The 5,893-nt window shown below is 32.1% G+C and overlaps 1 long non-coding RNA gene across 1 annotated transcript; it reads right to left on the bottom strand.

Annotated features, from left to right (window-relative positions):
• Nucleotides 1-1,240: 1,240 nt before the first annotated feature.
• On the bottom strand, nucleotides 1,241-5,611 carry LOC131173236 (uncharacterized). Its single transcript, XR_009143460.1, has 3 exons — nucleotides 5,396-5,611; nucleotides 5,243-5,322; nucleotides 1,241-1,478 (listed from the first exon to the last, which is right to left on the bottom strand). It is a non-coding gene; the product is annotated as an uncharacterized LOC131173236 (long non-coding RNA).
• Between the last annotated feature and the right edge of the window lie 282 nt (nucleotides 5,612-5,893).

Genomic DNA, 5,893 nt, shown 5'->3' with positions numbered 1-5,893 from the left:
ATAGCCGGCTAAATGCAATAAATAAGAGTAGAAAGCATTAATATTGCTGGAAAATGCAAGATAATTCTTCTCTATAAAAGAGAACAAGATGATGTATCAGTCTTATAAGAAGATGATGTAAGAATGCAAATGTTACAAAAAAACAGAGGACCATCGAACAGAGTTTGTTTTCTTTAAAATTTCTAACTATAACATCATATAAAAATAGTATAACACCCAAGACTTGTGAGTTCTAATCTTGATTTTTAAAATTGCCACGTATTTAACTAATATTTAATGAAAAAAAAAAGCATTCAATTATATAATTTACATCAAATGAAATTACTATTTAAAATACTTTTTCCCCCAATAATGACACATCAATGTTAAGAAAAGAAATTGAATGGTATATGCTTTAAAATGATTTTTACCCTTTTTTTTTTTAATAAGCATGAAAATTCTACTAATAAGCAGAATTCTATTAAAGGGTGAAGAAAATATGAGGGGGAAAAACATCAAATGCCAACATATCATATAAAAAGGCTGGAGGCTCAAATTTAGTATGTAATAAAGTCACCCTTGCTAAAATATGAGCAGTTTCATTAGCTTGTATCTTAACCCAGTGAAAGGATACTTGCACTCCTCAAACAAAAAGAAAAAAAAAAAAAACACTTTACAATTAGCAATGACCTACCCAAACTTGGTCCAATTATTCTTAGAAGAAAGCAGAGCATTGCATACCTCTTTGTAGTTAATCTCAATGAAAATGTGATGCGGAAAATCTCAAAGCAGCCAATGTAAAGTTTCTCGAAGAGAAACTGCTTTGGCTAAACACGGAGGAAGACAACCAACTATAAAGCCCGAATAACCAAAAACTATTGTAACACCCCTTACCTGTCATAGTATAGCCGAGCAAGGTGTGCTACATTCGGTATTGGAGCACCCTATTTTATCTTACTTTATTTTTTTAAAAATTTTATTCTCGTTATATTTTAATATCAATTAATTTTCTATGAAGAAATCAGCGGAGTTTTCCCTGTTTCTATTACCATTTGGCATATTTTACTATTCACCTACTTGAAATTTTCAATAATAATTTACAATGAATATATCATTTATACTCATCATAGTCATCTCACATTCAATTCTTACAATTCACATACTCATTTGTATAAATCCATTTATTTCCATACATATTCATTAACACACGATTTATATATATGAATTCTCATATTTTCATTAATTTATATAATATACAATTTAATTTCAGATGAAAGAGCTAATCTATTAATTTACATCCTATACATATTAAATACAATTTCTTCGATTGCATTACAACATATGAAATAATTGTAATACACAAAATACATAATATGACTAATGTGAGCCCTATCTATATGTGTTGCTGAGGAGGTGACAAACTTATACACTTCTGACACTTCTGCAGATCCGGACTCCAAAATTCTAGTCTAATATCCACTGGGCTTTGTCTTCAGTACCTGCGCGAAAGAAACAAATCCATCGCGCTAAGCATTTCTGCTTAGCGGTGCAATAATATAACTAGAAAATAATATATACAAATAAGAAAAACTGAAGTATAATTCTAAAGTATAATTTAGATCCTCGGGTATCAATTAAATTTGGTATGATATTTCTAATATCAACTTTCTTATATTCTATTTTGTCCCTCTTTTACAGATTAATTCTTGGAGTATTGTATTTTTGGTTCCTACAATTCTGAAAATTTCATTTGTACTACTTGATTCAGTTATGTTTCCATTGCAAATCTTTTTTCTCATTTCATTCAACACTTTCTAATGTTTTTAATTACTAATATTCTTAAATAATTTCAATAATTTACACTGCCCAAGTAACTTATGACAGGCTGACTAAACTGGATAACGGGTCGTTGGCACTGGACACCGCGGTGCCTCGGGCCGTCATACCATGGGACGTAAAACGTTAACCACATATGCAGTCAGTATGGCTAAAAAGCCATAATAACATATAATCGGGCATAAAAGCAATGAGTGCGGGCATAAAGCCATGAATACGGGTATAAAGCCTTACGCAGTACTGCTAATACAATACCCTATTGGCATGCCAATCTATCCAATCTGACACACGTGTCTAGGCAATACATGGGCACATAGTACCATTAAATGTTAATATATTGTGTTTTATGACTTCATTATTTCATGACAAATTCCATAATTTATACATTTATTTGATCATTTATATGATCACAATTCTCATCAATGGTTCTCATGCACCATTGTACTTAAAATATTATTCTATGTTTTAGGGTCACTCAAATTCAAAAATCACAATTCACTAATCACATTATATATTATCAATCATAATGAATATAACTTATCATTTGCAATTCAGGAAGTATTTTTGCTTACATAAAATTTATGATTCCTCTTATTTTCACTCATGTACCATTAAGTGTTAATAGGTTTTTATTTTATTTCCTAGTGGAAATACTATGTCCAATTTCATTTTTATCTAATGCATATATTCATAAATTTTATTTATATAGTTCACTATTTGTCAACCTCACTATCTATTTATCATTTAGCTAATTTATTACACCAATTTACAGGTACCTAGGTTCAAGCATTTTCATTTATATGTACCTAGATTCAAGTATTTTCATTTGTATTCATAAAAGGAACCTAAGTCTCAAATATTATTTGCACATCCTTTATACCTTTAATATTTCATTTATAGTCATTTATAAATCACATTTCAAATTAAATTAACAATATCCCCTAAGTTCTATTTGTGATGAGAATACAAACCTCATCTACACATTTACATAATTTAAACATTCATTAAATCATTTAAGTGGGGTACCATTCAATCCATTAATTTTGGTTGTTACTATTCATTTGACCATTCCTACACAAAAGTTGACTTTTTTTAATTCATAATAGATTTGTTAAGCCTGAGTTCACCAATATACCGCATTTTGCATTTTATTTTTGTTGGCATTGATTGCCAATACCATTTCAAAGCTTATTTTATGTTATTCAAAATTTTCAGATTTCATGCCTTAAGTTTATTGTTCCATTGGTCATTGTTACAGTAGAAATTTGATAAAATTTTCTTCATCAAAGTTGTTCCTTTTTGTGTCTTCTTTAATTTTCTTTTTGAATCACTCCATTTGGAGTTTTGTAGCTCAAGTTATGGTCAATTTACCATAACTGGCCAGATTGGTCCTTACCCAGATTTTCTGGGCAAATTTGGTTCTGCCAGATTTGGTGTCCTAACTTGGACTAGCAATTTGAATTGGTTAGGTTCAGAATTTGAGTTTGTGTTCTTCATAAAAGTTGTTCTAAATTGTCTAATCTTTCCATTGATATAAAATTCAGGTCATTTGGATATTTCTACACTGAGTTATGGCTAAATGAACAAATATGAACAAATATTGTTCATTTAGTCAATTTCCAGGACCAGCAGGTTGGTTACCCGGATTCAGTCAATTTTTAGGGTATCCTAAGTTTGTTTTCTGGACAAAGTTTCTTCATCAAAGTTGTGCCATTATGTGTCTAGTTTCATGTCCAATTAGCCTTGCACCAATTGAACCTACACCTCTCAATTTACAGCTGCCCAAACTTGCTGGACTCACATCCAGCCCTACAGGTCCTATGAGGCAGCATACCCAACCTCAAATCCAAAGCCACAATTCACTTCAATTCCTCATCAAACATAGCCAAATGGTCACTAATTGACCATTAGAACTTCCATTCACCAACACATGAGCAAAACCCTAAGTTTGCTCCAAATCCTAACTTCCATACTCAACTTCCATGCAACCCATACTCCATCGACCTATCCATCACATATACACATATCTCAAACCATTTCTAGGCAAGTTTAATATCAATTAAACTCATCATACCCTCATACATCAAAGCTGCTGAAAATTTAAGTTCCCATATACTTGATATTTTCTTCAATTTCATGTCATACTAACTTGATTTAGCATGCTTATAACACTTAAAGGAAAGAAGTTGGATGATTATAGCACTAACCCTTTTTTAGCAGAATTTTCCCAAACTTAAACTTCACTTTCTCTTCAATTCTTGGCAGCCAAACACTTCTACAAGGTGTGGGTGTAATTTTTAGTGAAGGGACCTAAGGGTTTTGGGGTAAGAATAGAGAGAAATTCAAGCTAGAAGGAAAGAAGAAATGGAGGAGTTTCATGGCCATGGTGGTTCGGCCAACATGAAGGAGATGGCTGATTGTTTTTTCCAATTTTTGACTAATTTTTCTTCTTTTTAATAAGGTTTAGGTGTGCTTGTTAGATGGTGATTGGTTAGAAAGTTTTTATTACATCATGCTTATGTCATGCCCAAATAATAAATCCAATTAAATTTCATTTTGTTTTCTTCTTTCTTGCATTCATTTTTAATTAAATTTTTAGCGATATTTATTCATATTTTATGTCATATAATTTATTTACTTAATTTGACAAGTTGGTCAAAAATCGTCTCTGAAGGCGAAATGACCAAAATGCCCTCCGTTCAGCTTAAGGAGCCAAAACTGTCTGTACTGATCTTAAAAATTTTTCTAACCTTTTCTTGGCATTCTAATGCTACCTAGGGCGCCGTAACTCTTCTCTGGCATCTCAAAAATTATTTCACAGGATTTTCCTCGGGTTTAGGGTTACTAGCTGTCTTCAACGCAACTTCCCGTTAGGGTCACCCATCACCGAGCATCGGCTCATTTAATTTTGTTGTATTTCATTTCTAAAAATTTTTCTTAATTTTTCTTACAATTATTTGGTCTATTTATGACTCCTCACTCTAGTTTACATATAGTTCCAGACATTTCGACTGTTCGGACCGACATTAATCACCGGAACAGTCGAATGCACGGACTAGCTAAAGTGAGGGTGTTACAATTATGATGTCAAATGAATTCACATAGTTTTTTTTTTAAGCAGAATTTCATTAAACGGTGAAGAAAATATGAGGGGGAAAAATCTACTGTGGTTTAAACACAAGACCAATAGATCAACACGATACACCCAACCTATACTAACTAAACCACTTGTTGATGAAAAAATGCCCTCATTGAGCAGGTTTTACCATCACCCTTTCATCATTATGATCCTTAAATCTACTTAAATGAAATATTTGCTTCTGGCTTGGAGACAATGATACATATTTGAAGTAATTATTTACTAGGCATTTCCCAATTTTATGGACAAACAAAGGATCCAAAAACATGAGTGGCAAATACTCCATACCTGTAAAACAACTCCATCTGATCAACTCTGTGCTAGAGCAGGTAATAACTCTTGCATTTTCAAGTTGCATAATCGTGAAACTACAAAAAGAGTAGCAAACATTAAGGTTGCTGGCAACAGTAGGATATCTTGTTGATAAAATAAAAGAAGTACCTTTCGGTTATGGGTCAACTATTCATGCCATTATTTACATAGAACGTCCACTGCATAAATAATGTTCACATCCACTGCACAAGAACGCCATTAGGAATGGTGAACAATCAAAGCTTAATGAAAAAAAATCTTTTGTCAGTTTACAAAGTAAACTAGGAAAATATTTCATAGGTTGATGTGATTTCAAGACTACAACTATTTGAAGAAGTCGTGTGGTTACTTACAGAATTTAAAGAGAACAGGATGTGCCGGCCTTACAAGAGATAGTAATTACAACTATTTGCATGTGCAAGAAATGCCATGATCAATGGATGTGCATCTGCTCTGTCACTACACACAAAAACAAAATAACCTTAGCTCATATGAAGAGGTTTATAAATTACATAAAAACACGCACAAGCATAAAAGTAGTGTAACAATGAATTGAATAATTGAAACCCAGAACTAATCTGAATCTAAAAGGCACCTTTTCCCAACTTTTGAATAGCTTTTGTGAAA

This window comes from Hevea brasiliensis, chromosome 14 (assembly GCF_030052815.1).
Source record: "Hevea brasiliensis isolate MT/VB/25A 57/8 chromosome 14, ASM3005281v1, whole genome shotgun sequence".
Taxonomy (NCBI): Eukaryota; Viridiplantae; Streptophyta; class Magnoliopsida; order Malpighiales; family Euphorbiaceae; genus Hevea; species Hevea brasiliensis.
This window is presented reverse-complemented; position numbering and strand designations above follow the sequence as displayed.